At 45.0% G+C, this 19401-nt stretch overlaps 2 protein-coding genes across 2 annotated transcripts in view; one reads left to right on the forward strand and one right to left on the reverse strand.

The window, feature by feature from the left end:
• The window catches only part of timm9 (translocase of inner mitochondrial membrane 9 homolog), a 101868-nt gene that overhangs the window by 24724 nt on the left and 57743 nt on the right, over positions 1-19401 (reverse strand). The window lies entirely within an intron of this gene.
• The window catches only part of kiaa0586 (KIAA0586 ortholog), an 818517-nt gene that overhangs the window by 15161 nt on the left and 783955 nt on the right, over positions 1-19401 (forward strand). The gene's annotated exons all lie outside the window — the stretch shown is intronic.

Genomic DNA, 19401 nt, shown 5'->3' on the forward strand with positions numbered 1-19401 from the left:
GTACTCCTTAAAATCCAGCTCTTCAACCAAGCTTTTGGTTATGCCTTCTAATATCTTTTCTTAGTGCACGTGCAAGTTTGATTATTCCTCTGTTGGGCACCTTGGGATTTTTTCTACATAACGATGCTTTATAAATGCAAAAGGTTCATCTTCTGTCAACACTAAAACCGTACTTTTTAATTTGTTCATGGGATATGAGTGTTCCTGGAAAGCCCAACATTTGTTACTCATCCCGAATTGCCCTTGAAAAAGTGGTGTTGAGTGACTTTCAAATAAAGGTGCATTCCCTCATGCCATTATCCTTCTTGCAACAAAACAACAAATGAACTCTTATAGTGATTTCCAAAGAGGGCACAATCAAGTACAACTTTTTTAAGATAGTGTTCTCCTGCTTAACTAAACACACATTTTTTGGAAAAAGAAAATTGCCACCGTACTTCTAGATAATATCCAAGTACCAGGATCACAGGAGGTGGTTGGCTGCTTATGATGTACAGAAGTCACTTTGGACTGAGGTGGCTCTTTCCTCGTGAAAGCCTGCCCCGGCATGGAAACACAGTTGACTACATCTCTGGAGCTTGCTTCTGGGCAACTTGGGATTGCCTCTTTAGTTTCTCTGCCTCTTTAGTTTCTCTCGTGTAGTGCTCGAAGACCTGATATGTCATGATGCTCTGAAATCTGGTGGACTCTAGCTGCTATATTCCATTGGACTTTGGCGTTTGTTCATTCTGAACAGCAGAATGACTGGTCTAAAGACAGTTATCAGATGATATCAGAAATTCAAGGGAACACATATCAGGAAAGGATTGCAGGCTGAGTCTCTTTTCCCTTGAAAAAGAAGGCTGAATGGTGAGCTATTGGAGGTCTTTAAAATTACAAAATATTTTGATAGAACGGAAACAGAGAGAATGTTCCCACTTGTGGGGAAGAGAATAACTAGAGGTCATCAATATATACAGCCACCAACAAATCCAACAGGGAATTCAGAAGAAATTTCTTTTTTTTTAACAAACAATTTTATTAAGGTAATTTAGGCTTATAGAAAAAGTGACATTGTACAGTACAAAAAAAAGAAGTCAAGACACAAATTAAACATAGTGCAAACCATGGCTCTATTCACGCATGGACCTGCCTCAATATTCCTCCCCCCCGCGCCGCCCTGCTGACGCTTACTCCTCTGCGAAGACGTCAATAAATGGCTGCCACCTTTGGGCGAACCCTAATAGTGAACCTCTCAAGGCGAACTTGACTTTCTCCAGGCCAAGAAAGCTCGCTATGTCCGATAGCCAGATCTCAGCCCTCAGGGGCTTTGAGTCCCTCCATGCTAACAATATTCAACGCCGGGCTACCAGGGAAGCAAAGGCCAGAACGTCGGCCTCTCTCTTCCTGGACTCCCGGGTCCTCCGAAACCCCAAAGATTGCCACCTCAGAGCTCATTACCACCCCAGTTTTCAATACCCGGGACATGACATCTGCGAATCCCTGCCAATACCTCCTGAGTTTAGGGCACGACCAGAACATGTGTACATGGTTAGCCGGCCCTCTGGCACATCTAGCACACTTGTCCTCCAGCCCGAAGAATCTGCTCATCCGGGCCCCCGTCATGTGGGCCCGAGCTCCTCTTCCCACTTAAGCTTCAGGTCCTCGGTCTGCGTATCGTCAGTCCCCATTAGTTCCTTGTAGACGTCTGAGACCCTACCCTCTCCCACCTCTCCCCTAGAAACTATCCTGTCCTGCCTCCCCTTTGGCGGGAGACGTGGGAAGGACGGCACCAGTCTGCGTACAAAATCCCGCACCTGTAATTATCTAAAGTCATTCCCTCTCGCCAGCTCAACCTTCTCCTCCAGCACCCTCATGGTCGGAAAGATCCCTTCCAGGAACAGATCCCCCATCCTCACAATCCCCACCCTCTGCCACAGTCGATACCCCCTGTCAATGTTCCCCGGGGCAAATCGATGGTTGCCGCAGATTGGGGTCCACACCGATGCTCTTACCTCCCCTTCATGCCTCCTCCACTGGCCCCAGATCCGAAGAGCCGCCACCACTATCGGGCTGGTGGAGTACCGTGCCGGCGGAAGTGGCAGAGACGCTGTGAAAAGGGCTGCTAAGCTAGTGCCCCTGCACAAAGCAGCCTCCATCCGCTCCCAAACCGACCCCGCACCCACCATCCATTTCGTTATGATCGCGATGTTGGCCGCCCAGTAATGGTTGCTTAAGTTCGGCAACGCCAGCCCCCCTTCTTCTCTGTTCCTTTCAAGCATCACCCTCTTCACCCGCGAAGACTTCCCTGCCCATGCAAATCCCAGAATAATTTTATTCAGCCTCTTAAAGAAGGACCGCGGGATAAAGTTGGGGAGATACTGAAAAACAAACAAGAACCGCGGGAGAATCGTCATCTTAACAGTCTGCACCCTCCCTGCCAATGAAGCGGGAGCGCATCCCATCTCCGGACCTTCTCCCTCACTCGTTCCACCAGTCGGGACGTGTTGAGCTTATGCAACTTGCCCCAGTCCCATGGCACCTGAATCCCCAAATATCGGAAACTCTCCCCCACTAGCCTGAACAGCAACCCCTTCAGCCTACTCTCCTGCCCCCTGGCCTGAATTATGAACAACTCGCTCTTAGCCATATTCAATTTATATCCTGAGAACCGTCCAAATTCCCTCAGGAATTCCATAATACCGTCCATCCCTACCATTGGGTCCGATATATATAACAGCAGATCGTCTGCGTATAATGAGACTCTATGTTCCATTCCCCTCCGGACCAGCCCTTTCCAACCCCTAGAAGCTCTCAGCGCAATTGCCAGCGGCTCTGTGGCCAGCGCAAACAGCAGAGGGGAGAGACGGCAGCCCTGTCTTGTCCCACGGTGCAGTCTAATGTCGTCCTGTTCGTCCTTACACTCGCCTCCGGGGCCTGATATAATAGCCTAACCCAGTCGATGAACCCCGCCCCGAACCGGAACCGTCCTAGTACCTCCCACAGATAATCCCACTCGACCTGGTCAAAAGCCTTTTCAGCATCCATGGCTACCACTATCTCTACCTCCCTACTCTTCGGGGGCATCATAATCACATTGAGCAGCCTTCTTATGTTGGCCACCAGCTGCCTCCCCTTTACAAACCCGGTTTGGTCCTCCACAATTACATCCGGTACACATTCCTCAATTCTGGTCGCCAGAATCTTGGCCAGTAACTTGGCGTCTACGTTGATCAAGCAGATCGGCCTGTATGACCCACAAGCCTCCGGGTCCTTATCCCGTTTCAGAATAAGCGAGATGGTGGCCTGCGACATCGTCAGGGGTAAACTCCCTCTGTCTCTTGCCTCGTCAAAGACCCTGACCAGCACCGGCCCCACTATCCCGGCAAATCTTTTGTAAAACTCCACCGGATACCCGTCCGGCCCCGGGGCTTTACCCGACTGCATGGCCTTCAGGCTCCCCAATACCTCTTTGATCCTGACCAGGGCCCGGAGTCCGTCCACCACCCCCTTCCCCAGTCTCTTGGGAAGGTCAAACCCCCCGGGGGGGTTCCGAAGTGCACAGCTTTCTATAAAAGTCCCTAAAGACCTTGTTCAGCCCTGCCGGGTCACCCACTGGATTACCCTCCCCATCCACTACCCTCTCTATTTCCCTAGCCGCTTCCCTCTTCCTTAGTTGTTACGTGAGCATTCTACTGGCCTTCTCCCCATGCTCATAAATCGCACCGTTTACCTTTCTAAGCTGCTCTACAGCCTTGCCTGTTGTCAGCACCCCAAATTCGGCCTGCAGCCTCTATTGTTTCCTGAGTAACTCTGGCCTCGGGGATTCTGCGTAACTCCTGTCTGTCCGTAGAATTTCCTTAACCAGTCGGTCCGTCTCTGCCCTGTCTGTCCTGTCCCTGTACGCCCGGATTGAAATCAGCTCCCCTCTCACCACTGCCTTCAGCGCCTCCCAGAGCACCACTGCCGAGACTTCTCCAGCATGGTTCACCTGCAGGTAATTCTGCATGTATTTCCTCAGCCTCTCACACACTGCCTCGTCCGCGAGTAATCCAACTTCCAGCCTCCATGGTGGGCGCTGAAAGCTGTCCTTACAAAACTGCAGGTCTACCCAGTGGGGAGCATGGTCCGATATGGCAATTGCCGAGTATTCTGCCCCCACCATTCCGGCCAGCAGGTCCCTACTCACAACAAAGTAGTCAATTCGGGAATACACCTTGTAGACGTGAGAGTAGTACGAGAACTCCCTCACCGTCGGCCGTCATCTCCACAGATCTGCTCCCCCATTTGCTCTATGAACCCTCTCAGTTCCTTTGCCATCGCTGGCAACCTGCCCGTTCTTGAACATGACCGATCCAGGCTCCGGTCCAGGACTATATTAAAGTCCCCTCCCACGTTCAGCTTATGCGAGTCCAAGTCGGAGATCTTCCCTAGCATCCTCCTAATAAAATCCACATCGTCCCAATTAGGGGCATACACACTGAACAGGACTACTCTCACCTCTTCGTGCTTACCCCTCACCATAACGAACCTGCCACCCCCATCCACGACTGTGCCCTCCGCCTCAAATTGCACCCTTTTATCAATCAGGATCGCAAACCCCCTCGCCTTAGAATCCAGCCCCGAATGAAAGACCTGACTGACCCAGCCCTCCCTTATCCTAACCTGGTTTGCCACTTTCAGGTGCGTCTCCTGCAACAAGACTATGTCCGCCTTCAGGACCCGCAGATGCGCAAACACACGCACCCTCTTCACTGGCCCGTTTAACCCTCTAACATTTCAGGTGATCAGCCTGAATGGGGGCACTCTTTTACCCCCCCCCCCCCCCCCCCCCCCCCCCGCCGCTTTGCCGATCAGCCATCCCCTTTCCTTGGCTAGCCTCCCAGCCATGTGTCGCGCTTCATCTGGCCCGCGTCCTGACCGGCTCCCCCATGACCTCCTCACTGTTGCCATGACCAGTTTCCAACCCCGTCAGAAGAACAACTCTTCCCGCCAACCCAGCAACACCATCCTATCACCTAATCCCTGCTCTAATCTAACTATATGCACAACCCCCACCTCGGCTTCGTTGACTAGCCCCACTCAGCTAGCCTGGGCTCCCAGCCTCGGCACCAGCGCATCTCCCACCCATTGTTCCTAGTTACCCCTCACCGATCCACCCATACCACTTTCCCAGATCAGCCCTACTTAAGCAAACACTCTATAACTCTATACAAGTCTTAAACAACCCCACAATAGCACAATTCAAGTTAAACAAGACAAAAAAAGAAAGAGATAAGAAATAACAGGCTCTCTTGGTCCTTCCCATACAGACACAAAAATGATTGCACAAAGTTTCCCTGAAGTATTCCTCTTAACCCAACTCTTTTAACTGTTTTCTTTATTATTTTCCCCCCAGCCAAGCTCCAACTAATCAAAGAGCCCAAAAAGGAAACATTCAAGTAAACCACGCAAAAAGCATGTAAAGAAACAACAAAAACGGACCCAAACATACAGGCATTTTTCAAAACAGGAGAGACACCACATTTACTTAAAAGTTCTAACAAGAGTCCAAACGCCCTCAGCTCAGGGCCAGCCCTTGCTTCTTAACGAAGTCCATCGCCTCTTCGGGTTCCTCGAAATAGTGGTGCTGACCCTCATACGTAACCCACAGTCGCACTGGAAAAAGCAGCCTGAATTTCACCTTGTTTTTATACAGTATCTCCTTCACCTGCCTGTAGCCTCCCCACCTCCTGGCCACCTCAGCGCTCAAATTTTGGTAAACATGCAGGGTGGTATTGTCCCAAGTACAGCTTTGTGTGCTCTTTGTCCATTGCAGCACCCGTTCCTTGTCCAGGTACCTGTGAAAGCGTACCACCATCGCTCATGGGGGACCCCCTCGTCGCGGCTGCCTCACCTGCACTCTGTGTGCCCTGTCCACCACCGGCAGGCGCAGGAACACCTCGTTCCCCAACAACTTCTGAAACATACCTTCCACAAACGCGGCAGCGTCCGGCCCCTCTGCCCCCTCTGGGAGGCCCACGATTCTCATATTCTGCTGATGAGATCTGTTGGCCAGGTCCTCCAGCCTTTCCAGAAGCACTTTTTGTTGGTTCCTCAACCTCTGAATCTCCACATCTGCCACCGTTTGAAAGTCAGCCTGCTCCTCCACTGACTTCTCCAACTGCTGGAGCTTCTCAGCCTGATCATCTAACCTTTTTTCCATCCGGTCAATCGACTTTTGTAGCGGCTCCAAGTTGTTACGCTTCAGAGCCAAAAAGCCCTCCTGCATAGTCTGCAGCAGCTGCTCCATTGTGGGCTGGGCTGTCGGCGCCTTGCTCTGCACACCAGCCATGCTGGTTTCTCTCACAGCCTCCACTGTGCCCTTACTCGACCACTTCTACTGTTTATGGTCCCTCCGGCTTCTTAGGTCCATACAATTCTGTATGGGTCCTGTGCCTGAGTACTATTGCTTTCCAGTTTGGCGCTCAAAAGCGCATAAAAGTCGGGGGAAATGGTCCAAAAGTCCAACCGAGATGGGAGCACCCAATGTGCGACCTACTCCCTCATAGCCGCCACCGGAAGTCCGGAAGAAATTTCTTTACCGATAGAGGGATGAGAATGCGGAACTGGTTGCCACAGGGACTGGCTGAAGCGAATAGTATAGATGTAAGGTGAAGGTAGACAAGCATATGAGGGAGAAGGGTGTGGAGGGTTACAATGAGAGATTTGAATGAGAAATGATAGGAGGAGGCTTTAGCAGAGCATAAGCACCGGCATGGGTTAGTTGGGCTGTATGGTTTGTTTCTGTGTCATGTATCCTTGCAATCCTATGTAGATTCTGATATCCATGCGATAGAGTGATCGCCATGGTTGTGAAGCTGTGTTCTATTCAGTCACCCATTAACTGTTTTTTAGCTGGAGCCTTTTAGCTGGAGAGCATTGCAACCCAGGGACGCGGGTTCGATTCCAGCCTTGGGTGACTATCTATGTGGCATTTGTATGTTCTTCCCATGTCTGCATGGGTTTCCTCAGGTTTCCCTCCACAGTCCAAAGATGTGTAGGTTTGTGTAGGTGGATTGACCACAATCAATGCACGGCATCACAGGAATAGGGAGGGGGAGTGGGTCTAGGTAGAGTGCTCTTTTGGAAGGTTTGTACAGGCTGAATGGCCTCCTTCTGCATTGTAAGGTTCTATGAATCCAACAAATCAGTCCCCAATTGCACATCAATGATGATGAATATCATTTCATGTCAGAAAGCAAACAGAGAAGGAACATCGGCGTCTACTTGATCTTGACATTATTGAAAGAACTGGGGATGAGCATACCCTTTAACCCTCACCCATACAAGTTGTCAAGAAACCAAAGAGCGAGGATCAGATTAGAATCTGTATGATATGCGGTCACCAAAGCCACTCAATGAGAAAGGCATTTGGCACTGACAATCGGTGATATGAAGAAAATGAACAATGCTGAACACTTCACTAAATTTGACCTTCATACCATCAAATTGAGCTTGCAGAAGAAGCAAGGTATCTTACAGTACTCGTCATTCACATTGGACTTTTTCGATACATGAGATTCAGTCTGCACTTCAAGGACATCAGCGATGGCATTCTCCTCTATGATTGCACTGTACGTGAACTTGAGACATGCATGCCTGCAATGAGAATGTAATCAACAATGTTCAAGGTGCTTGATCAGTGAAAGTGGAATTGGATTATTTGGTATTCAGGAGCGAAGAGGTATCGTGGGAAGTTGAAATCGTCGTAAATGTTGCAGATCCTAGAAACCGGAAATGCAGTCTGCTAGGACCCATCATGTACTGTAGATGCATCATTTATGTTTTCTCTACCCTCCTCATTATCTGCCCTCCTATGCAATCTGACAAAAGAGACCATCAAGTGGTTGTGGATCACAACACAGAAACAGGCTGTACACCAGATCAAATGACTGTCAGCAGGTTGCACAAGTGCCTATTTTGATCCTGCGAAAACTAGCCAGCTAGTTGTTGGTGAAAGCCTCGTTAGCTTAGGTACAGTTCTCTTGACCTTTTATACCATCAATCGTTGAATAGCAAACAGATCGCTAATGTCCATCAAGTAACATTCGCAAACAGAGGCAGAAGCGCTGTCAATCTTTAGATTTAGACTTATTGCCACGTGTACCAAGGTACAGTGAAAAGTATTGTTCTGTGTGCAGTCCATGCAAATTTTTGCACACATGAAAAACATAGGACATATGATAAATACACAATATAAATACATAGACATAGACATATGTAGTATAGTGTTACAACAGTAGAGAAGGTGCATAGAGAGATCAGTTTAGTCCATAAGACGGTCATTCAGGAGCCTGGTAACAGCAGACTGTCATACTTTGATCTCTACTTGTATGGGAACGATTTTACAGTAATAACCGACCATAGACCACTAGTGGGCTTGTTCACAAACCACACAGCAAGCCACCCACTTGAATAGAATAATGGATAGTTAAACTACAAGAGTATAAGTTCTATGTTGAGTATCAACTAGGCAATCTCAACCCAGTGGACTACCTTCCGTAATATCTGTTGCCGACAATCAGTCCTAGTTGTGAGCAAAAGTTGACAAGTATCTTAACTATGTAAGCCTAAACGTGCTAAAGTTGCTAAAGCTAGCAGTCGTCCAAGTGGCAACAAAAGAAGATGTGGCATTGCAAATGTGCATGATGACAATGAAATAACAAAACTAGGAGACCATCTACAAAAATAATTACTCACATGCTACAAGATTTTCGCAATGTTCGAAATCCAATCACCATTATAACTGGCATGGTGACACAGTGGTTAGCACTGCTGCCTCCCAGTGCCAGGGACCCAGTTAAATTCCGGCCTTGGGTGACTGTCTGTGTGAAGTTTGCACATTCTCCCCGTGACTACGTGGTATTCCTCCTGGTGCTCTGGTTTATTCACAGTGCAAAGATGTGCAGGTTAGGTGGATTGGCCGTGCTAAATTACCCCTTAGCATCCGAAAGATTAGGTGGGGTTACAGGGTTGGGGGATAGGGTGGGGGAATGGACATTGGTGGTGTGCTCTTTCAGAGAGTCGATGCAGACTTGATGGGCCGAATGGCCTCCTTCTGCACTTTAGCGGTTCTATGATTGTCCAACCACATTTGATCTTGCGTCACGCAGTAACTGCATTGTCATTCTACACGAATTGATGGAATGTGTTGTCAATATAATACATGAAGTTCACCAGAGAATTGCCAAAATCAAGCAAGTCCTCAAGAAAAAGATATGGTTACATGATGGAACACAAAATTAATCAATGTTTGGCATGTCAAGCAATCAAAATGTCAAATTTTTGTGATTCTTTTAAGATGTCTGAACTACCTCCAGGACCATGGATTGAAAATAGCATTGATTACGTTGATTTTCCCACAAGTGAACACCTGTTTGTCACTGATGACTACAGCAGATTCCCAGTCGTGGAAGTAGTTCCGTCAATTTCAGTGAAAACAGTCATCCAACAGCTTGACCAGATTTTCACTCGCTCAAAATGATGAGAAGTGACAATTCAAAGTGATAGTTTAGTAAATTTGTGAACCTCGATTTCACAGACAGTTGGCCAAGAGCTAATGAAGGAGTTGAGAAACTTATGCTTACCTTGAAAAAAGTGATACATAGTTACAGCTGCGAGCAGGTCATGGAAATAAGACTTGTTATTGATTTCATCACAATTACACAGCGAGTCCTCACTTGACTATTGGAAAGCCTTCAGTTACACTCATCTTTGAACATCCTATACGCACATGTCTTGAGCTACCCCACAGAGCTAATGATCAACATGTTTGTTGTCCAGAACAAAAGAACTGAGTAAAAGTAAACGCAGAGTGACACCTGGAATTTAGAACTGCACAACTAAAGCTGTGACATCATGTTTGTGAAACGTGATGGTCCTGTTTGAAAGCAAATAACCCCCGTGACATCCAGCCATTTGTTGTGACCAACAGAAAAGAATCAATGATTACTGCTAAGCACAGTTCACAAATTATTAGCTGGACAGCACTGGGAGGACAATATGTGGCTTTCCAAAATCTGGCAGCACACATTTGAACCTTTCTCAGAGATCTCTGCAATTATTAAATTTGTTGTTTGTGATTTGTTCTTGGGAGTGTTTCTGGCTGTCTGTCTGTCTCACAAGTAACTACATTAAAATGAGTTCATCTTTAACGTCAACAGTGTACAGGGGAACAAGGGAACAATCAATTGATTTGATGTCTTGTTTTCAAAATTTAATTCAGTTATAGAACATAGAACAGTACAGCACAGAACAGGCCCTTCGGCCCTCAATGTTGTGCCGAGCCATGATCACCCTACTCAAACCCACGTATCCACCCTATACCCGTAACCCAACAACTCCCCCCTTAACCTTACTTTTATTAGGACACTACGGGCAATTTAGCATGGCCAATCCACCTAACCCGCACATCTTTGGACTGTGGGAGGAAACCGGAGCACCCGGAGGAAACCCACGCACACAGGGGGAGGACGTGCAGACTCCACACAGACAGTGACCCAGCCGGGAATCGAACCTGGGACCCTGGAGCTGTGAAGCATTTATGCTAACCACCATGCTACCCTGCTGCCTTCATATGTCTGAATATGTCTTCATAGACTTAAAGATTCCCATTTTAAAGTTATAATTTTCGTGTTATTTATAGTTAACAAACAAAACTTCCAATAATTTGAGTATAGTTTTTCTTTGAACAGATGTGAGGTGAGAGATTCAATTACAATGGCAGTGCATCATCGCCAATGACACAAGGGTGTAATTATAGTGTGTGAAATTTGCATGAGCAGTTCTATTATAAATTTAAGTATCGGAATTTTACATGACAAGCAACGAAGAAAAATGCACATGGGCACAAGAGTTTTTCATGTGCTAAGTATTTCAAACAATTTAGTTGTCGAGATTTTAAAAAAAATTGTGGCCTGGATTCTGTGGAAAATGGTGGTCAGGCTACCAGAACTTACTGTTATGGAGAAAGTAATTATCGTTTTCTGGCATCCATGCATTTAAATGCTTAAATCTGGAAACTGCTGTTCGAAATACCCTGTTCCTCCATAAGATCTGCTACAATAATCCTCGTCAATAGACTCAACATTGAAAATGCATAAACTTCTACATATTTGCCCATTAGTTCTCCAATAAACATGTCAAAAAACTGTTAAGAGTTGATGCATTCAGGACTAAGTGAATTTTTAATGACATGATTGTATAAGATTAAGGCTCATGGGATTGGAAATTATATATTAGTTTGGATTGAGGATAAATTAAAGGACAATAAATAGAGTGAAAACAAATGGTCCATTTTCAGTTTCGCAGCTTGTAATTAGTGGGGTGACAGAAGAATCTCTGCTTGGCTCTGTGATGAATGTAGGAATTTCTTATATATATTGTATTTTATATTTGTTGCAGTAATTTTTTAAAGGCATAGTTCAGTTGTGAGAATATATATATATATGTTGTTGCAGTAATATTATTAAATAGGTTAAATCTAGGTTAACGCTTCCAGACAATGTGGTTGCAGAAGATTTTGCAATTAAGATGTTGTAAAAGTGTGATCATTGTTCTATCAAACTATGTATATTGTTTACCTATATAGTGCTTATGGAATTTTGTTTATAGAAATAATGTTCCCTGAGGTTAAATAATTGAGGGGTTGTGATCATCCTAGTAGATGGTCATATCCCAGTTAGTGGGATAGAGATGATGCAATTAAAGGGAGGAACCAGGTCTGCAGCAGGCAGTTTAGTTTTAGTTTTGCTGGGAGCTTTTAGCTGAGCAGCAGTTTTTGCAAAAGCTGTCAGGTTAAGCAGCAGTCTGACCCCGACAGGAATCTGCAGGCTATTTCCTGACAGGATCTCTCGCTCTCCCTCTATCACTTCAAACAGTATTTCTAAGAAATCTCTATTCAAGTATACAATAGGTAACCTTGTGTTTTCTAACTTTATTTGCAAGTGGCTTTTGACCTGTGATGTGTTTTGCTTGATTGGTGATTAAAGTAACAGTTAAAGTGTTTCCTTTTTATGGTGAAGAACTGTTTAACTGTTAACCGTAAGCTATTTTCTGTAATAATGTAGTTAATAATAAAGTTGGTTTTAATATAACCTATCCTTATTTGTTAGTGGAATCACTCCTGGAGCGAATTATCCTTTCCTTACAGTTTTACAAGTTTTAAAAAATGCTTTGGTTCTTGTCCAGTATCCTAACAGATGTTAGGATCTGGTCTGGGATCTTAGCAGGTCTCCACTATTTGCAATCTATATCAATGACTTTGATGAGGGAACCAAGTATAATGTTGTAGAATCATAGAATAGTTACAGCACAGCAGAAGGCTATTTGGCCCATTAAACCTATGCTGGCCCTCCTGAGGGAGCATTCACCCAGTGTCACTCCCCAACCCTTTCCCTGAGGCTGCAGATATTTCCTTTCCAGATAATGTATCCAAGTTTTCCATTGATACAAATCTGTGTGGAAAAATAAGCTGTTCAAAGTACATAAGGAAGAAAAATGTTCGGAAAGAGTTGTTGTTCCCAAGTATTTAAGTTGAAATTGAGTTTTAATTGTTTAATAGACTGCACCAATGGGTGTACCAATGGTAGTACTGCGGTGTTGTTGGAGAGGTGATTGCTGACCCCAAACTTGGGAGTCGAAGAAGACAGGACCTGTTTTCTAGTATTATCATCGTGTGAAACAATATATAGGTTAATTGAGTGGACAAGAAGCTCGCAAATGAAATATAGTACAACCAAATGTGAAATTATCCAATTTGGTAGGAAGAATAGAAGTAAAGGCTTCTGTGAGAAGAGTCCCTTGTATACAAAGCACAAAGTTAATATGCATGTACAGCAAGCAAAGAGGAAGGCAAACTAAAGGTGTATTCACCTTTTATTGCAAGGGATTTAAAGAGTATACAAATAAGGAAGTCTTGTTGTTTATTTGGTGAGATCATATCATATTTGGTGAGATCAGGGGCTGTTTAGCACACTGGGCTAAATCGCTGGCTTTGACGCAGGCCAGCAGCACGGTTCAATTTCCGTAACAGCCTCCCCGAACAGGCGCTGGAATGTGGCGACTAGGGGCTTTTCACAGTAACTTAATTGAAGCCTACTCGTGACAATAAGCGATTTTCATTTTCATTTCTGGACGAGTGTACATCTTTGATCTCGCCACCAATGGAAGCTTACACTTGATTTTTAGGGGCACGATTGGAAGTTCATTTATTTATTTCTGGGATGAGGGGGTTGGCCCTTTGGAACAGTGAGTGCAGTATGCACCTATATTTTGAAGAACGAGAGATGTTCTCATCAAGCATAATTTATTGTTTTAGGAGGGCTTGAAAGAGGAGATGTTGAGAGGCTGTTTACCTGGTTGGAGAGTCCAGAACTAGTCTCGGGATAAGGCATCAGTTATTTAGAACTGAGATTAGGAGAAATCACTTCACTCAGAGTTGTGAATCTTTACACTGTACCCCAGAGGACTGTGGATATTCATCGCTGAATATATTCAATACTGAGACCAATAGATCTTTGGCCAATAAGGAAAGCGAAGATATGAGAGGTGGGGTGGGAAAGTAGATTTGAGATGGAAGATCAGCAATATTTTAACTGAATGATGAGCAAGTTTGAGGGATATATATGGCCTACTTCTGTTCCTATTTCTTACGTTCTTATAAAGACTAATGCAAAGTCCTAATTTCATATCTGAGCCATGTTCTCCATCTCCATGAGAATATCTCAATTTTTCCCCCAATTGGCTCCACCCTTTGACTATATCTAAATGTTTTATATGTTTACAAAATACTTAATTATTTTGCCAGTGAAACCAATATCAAATAAGAAGAACAGAAAATGCTGGAAATACTCAGCAGGTGTGGCAGCATCTCAAGACAGAGCAAAACAAAGTTATCTCTCGTAAAAGGTTATCACACTGTTAATTCTGCTTCTCATGCTGATGAGCATGATGCTGCTGAACCTGACGAACATCTTCAACATTTTCTTTTTTATTTCAGATTTTCAGCATCCTCAGTGTTTTGCATTTGTCATCTTGTTCAAACCATTCTCATATTTTACTCCAAATTTCCTTTTTCATTCTCTGTATATTCCATATTGATCTAGTTCTGCTCTGTATTTTGGGTCTGACACTTACCATAAGCTTTCTTTTTCTGTTTCAGTTTAATCTCGTTTTAAAAATAAATTTAGAGTAGCCAATTGTCTTTTTTTTCCAATTAAGGGGCAATTTGGCGTGGGAAATCCACCTACCCTGCACATCTTTGGGTTGTGGGGGTGAGACCCAAGCAGACACAGGGAGAATGTACAAACTCCACACGGACAGTGACCCGGGGCTGGGATCGAACCCAGATCCTCAGCGCCGTGATGCAACAATGCTAATCACCCTGCCACCCGGTTTTAATCTCTATATATTTAGTCATCCAGGGAGCCCCATCTTTGGATTCTTTTCCATTTGCCTTGATTGCAAATGTCTGGTTGGTACTTTATCTCCTCTTTGAAGGCCTCAAATGCTCATTTATTGTTTCTTGTTTGATTCCAATCCACCTGGGTCAGAATATTTTTTAATTCACTGAAATAATTCCTACTCTTTAATATTTTTTAGTATTCTTTAATAAAGTAATATTGAAGATAATAACAACATAAGAATCAAACAACGAAGATGTAAGGGTACAAATTTAAAAGTTACCAACAAATCTTCAATAAAAAACACAAACTGAAGCCTATAAACTACAACTAAACCCCCTAACAGCTGACCGTGTCTAGATCCTTAAAAAAAGGAAATAAAAGGTTGCTATCTGCAGTAGAATCTCTACATTGATCCCCAATGGTAATTTATTTTTTTCTAAGTGCAGGAATGTCATTAAATCGTCCAACCAGCCAGAAACACTGTGCGGGATGGGAGACCTTCAGCGAAGCAATATTCGCCTCCGGGCTACCAGTGAGGTGACAACATCTGCCCCTACCCCAGAGTGAAATGCCAGTGAATCTGAGAGCAAAATATGGCTACCAGTAGGCATGGCTCTCGAACCACCCGAAGAATCTCTGATATAGTGTTGCAGAAGGAAACCCAGAAGCTGGCAAGTTTGGGACAAGACCAAAACATATGTGTATGGTTAGCTGGGCCAAGTGAACAAGGATCACACCTGCCCTCCACCTTTGGGAAAAACCCACTCATCCTTGCTTTGGTCAAGTGCATCCTGTGTAACACCTTGAACTGAATCAAACTCAACCAGGGATGAGAATGTGGAAATGACCCTGTGGAGGGCCTCCCTCCAAGCCTCATCTGTAGCACAGGACCCAGCGCCCTCACTGTATCCAATGGGGCGGGATCCGATGAAAGAAGATAGCCATATAAGTCTGAGATAGACCCCTCGCCAGGTTGAGCCGAGGGTAAAATCTTCTTCAGCAAGGAGGAGGGTTGGGCCAAAGGAAAGGAAGGAAAAACCTTACAGGAAAAGTCACGAATCTCAAAATACCGAAAGAGAATAGAATTGGGCAACTGAAATTTGTCGGCTAGCTCCCTAAACTGGCAAATCTCCCCTCTACAAACAGGTCCCCAAAATGCTCTAGTCCCTTTGCCTTTCAAGATTTAAATGAATGGTCAAACCCAGAAGGTAAGAGGCGGCGATTGTTACCAATAGGGGCAGCACGATAGCATTGTGGATAGCACAATCGCTTCACAGCTCCAGGGTCCCAGGTTCGATTCCGGCTTGGGTCACTGTCTGTGTGGAGTCTGCACATCCTCCCTGTGTGTGCGTGGGTTTCCTTCGGGTGCTCCGGTTTCCTCCCACAGTCCAAAGATGTGCAGGTTAGGTGGATTGGCCATGATAAATTGCCCTTAGTGTCCAAAATTGCCCTTGGTGTTGGGTGGGGTTACTGGGTTATGGGGTTATGGGGATAGGGTGGAGGTGTTGACCTTGAGTAGGGTGCTCTTTCCAAGAGCCGGTGCAGACTCGATGGGCCGAATGGCCTCCTTCTGCACTGTAAATTCTATGATATCTATGATATATCACCAATCAAATAACTACTCCTCCAATTTCAGTTTCTCTATCCTTTCCAAATTATATATTATATATCTATGAAGAAGACAGGGAGAAGAGTTTAAAGTGCTGCCGAACCTAAGGGAGGATTCCACCATCAGATTTGAGGAAAATCCTAACAGGAGAGAAGGGCAGTGGTGCAGTAATTATGGCATGAAGAGTAGAGGTAGTGCACGAGCGAGCCTCCATTCTGTCCCAAATAGAATCGAGGTCATTAATCCACAGCAAAACTTTCTGGATTTAGCAGCTCAATAATGAAACACAAAAAAATTGGGAGAGCCAAGCCTCCAGCCCCTCTTTCTCTTTGGTGCAGAACACTGCAGATTCTAGTTGAGTATTTTTACATTTGATTGCTATTTGTCCTTTTCCATAACTACTATAAACGTATTGTTGTGCTCACTGTAACCCAAATGCTTCACCACTGAAACAGTGATCCATTTGCCTCACTTCAGGACCCAGAACCAGATCCAGCCTTATTTATTAGGCTGCAAACCGACTGATTGAAAAAGTTCTCTTGTACATATTTCAGGAATTCCTCCCCTTTGTCCTTAACTCTGTCATTTTACCAACCTATGTTAGGATAATTGACTTCCCATTTTCCTTAACCTATAGTTCTTGCAACTTTTAGCAATTTTCCTCCAAATTTACTCTTCCATATCCTTCCTGTTATTTGCTGACGCATAGTATTCACCCAATGCCTTAGTAGCTAATCAAGGATAGTAGTGGAAAGTTGTGTGTGGAATCAGAGGAGATAGGGGAAGCGTTAAATGGATATTTTTCGTCAGTGTTTACACTGGAGAAAGACAATGTTGTCGAGGAGAACACTCAGGTTCAGTCGACCAGGCTAGATGGAATTGAGGTTCAAAAGGAGGAGGTGTTAGCAATTTTAGAAAATGTCAAAATAGATAAGTCCCCTGGGCCAGATGGGATTTATCCTAGGATTCTCTGGGAAGCCAGGGAGGAGATTGCAGAGCCTTTGTCCTTGATCTTTATGTCGTCTTTGTCGACAGGAATAGTGCCGGAAGACTGGAGGATAGCAAATGTTGTCCCCTTGTTCAAGAAGGGGAGTAGAGACAACCCTGGTAATTATAGACCTGTGAGCCTTACTTCGGTCGTGGGTAAAATATTGGAAAAGGTTATAAGAGATAGGGTTTATAATCATCTTGAAAAGAACAAGTTGATTAGCGATAGTCAACACGGTTTTGTGAAGGGTAGGTCATGCCTCACAAACCTTATTGAGTTTTTTGAGAAGGTGACCAAACAGGTGGATCAGGGTAAAGCTGTTGATGTGGTGTATATGGATTTCAGTAAGGCGTTTGATAAGGTTCCCCATGGTAGGCTATTGCAGAAAATAGGGAAGTATGGGATTGAAGGTGATTTAGCGGTTTGGATCAGTAATTGGCTAGCTGAAAGAAGACAGAGGGTGGTGGTTGATGGCAAATGTTCATCCTGGAGTTCAGTTACTAGTGGTGTACCGCAAGGATCTGTTTTGGGGCCACTGCTGTTTGTCATTTTTATAAATGACCTGGAAGAGGGTGTAGAAGGATGGGTTAGTAAATTTGCAGATGACACGAAGGTCGGTGGAGTTGTGGATAGTGCTGAAGGATGTTATAGGATACAGAGGGACATAGATAAGCTGCAGAGCTGGGCTGAGAGGTGGCAGATGGAGTTTAATGCGGAAAAGTGTGAGGTGGTTCACTTTGGAAGGAGTAACAGGAATGCAGAGTACTGGGCTAATGGCAAGATTCTTGGTAGTGTAGATGAACAGAGAGATCTCGGCATCCAGGTACATAAATCCCTGAAAGTTGCCACCCAGGTTAATAGGGCTGTTAAGAAGGCATATGGTGTGCTAGCCTTTATAAGCAGGGGGATTGAGTTTCGGAACCACAAGGTCATGCTGCAGCTGTACATAACTCTGGTGCGGCCACACCTGGAGTACTGCGTGCAGTTCTGGTCACCACATTATAGGAAGGATGTGGAAGCTTTGGAAAGGGTTCAGAGGAGATTTACTAGGATGTTGCCTGGTATGGAGGGAAGGTCTTACGAGGAAAGGCTCAGGGAATTGAGGTTGTTTTCGTTAGAGAGGAGAAGACTGAGAGGTGACTTAATAGAGACATATAAGATAGTCAGAGGGTTAGATAGGGTGGACAGTGAGAGTCTTTTTCCTCGGATGGTGATGACCAACACGAGGGGACATAGCTTTAAATTGAGGGGTGATAGATATAGGACAGATGTCAGAGGCAGTTTCTTTACTCAGAGAGTAGTAGGGGTGTGGAACGCCCTGCCTGCAATAGTAGTAGACTCGCCAACTTTGAGGGCATTTAAGTGGTCACTGGATCGACATATGGATGAAAATGGAATAGTGTAGGTCAGATAGGCTTCAGATGGTTTCACAGGTCGGCGCAACATCGAGGGCCGAAGGGCCCGCACTGCGCTGTAGTGTTCTATGTTCTATGTTCTATGTTCTAGCTCTGCTATTGCTCCTTAATTCCGACCAAATGGATACTGTCTTTGAAATTTCATGTACATCACTTTTCGACACTGTCATCCCTCCCTCTTTCCTGACTATCCTATAACCAGAAATATTAACTTCACAATCCATCCCTTATTTTAGCCATGACTCTGTTATTGCCACCACAGCTAGGTTAAGCCATTCCTGCTTTCCTTGTTCTCGTTTGCACTTACCCACACTCTGCACTTTGTGCACTGCATCGCCTATTCCAGGAGCAATGTTTGTTCATTGATGTTTTTGCTCCCTATCTTTCCCCAGGCCTTTGCTGTGTTAGTTTGTTGATCCAGGTGGGAAGAAGCTTCCCGACGCAGAGGCAACACAGCTGCTCATCATCTTGCCTGTGCTTTTTAAAAAAAAAAGTGACAATCGGGCATTTTTTTTGGTTAAGTGATTATTATTCTGGCAGAAGTGCTGCCCGAACAATTTGTATTGCTCAGAGGCTCCCCCATCTGTCCTACACACATACTGCACCACAGTTTACTGGAATATATCTAATTGAGCCCCTTTGAGAAATATGTTCATCATTCGTGATTTCGCCAAAGTTTTGTGGGAAGGTGACTCCTGCGAATGGCAGGACTTTGCTGTATGTAATTGTTAAAAAATTTAGAGTACGCAATCCCTTGTTCCAATTAAGGGGCAATTTAGTGTGGCCAATCTGCCTACCCCGCATATCTTTTGGGTTGTGGGGGCGAGACCCACACAGATACAGGGAGAATGTGCAACCTTCACACGGACAGTGACCCGGGGCCGAGATCAAACCCGTATCCTCGGTGCCGTGAGGCAGCAGTGCTAACCACTGCGCAACCGTGATGCCCTTTACTGTATATCA

This window comes from Scyliorhinus canicula, chromosome 2, assembly GCF_902713615.1.
Source record: "Scyliorhinus canicula chromosome 2, sScyCan1.1, whole genome shotgun sequence".
NCBI classification, from domain to species: Eukaryota; Metazoa; Chordata; class Chondrichthyes; order Carcharhiniformes; family Scyliorhinidae; genus Scyliorhinus; species Scyliorhinus canicula.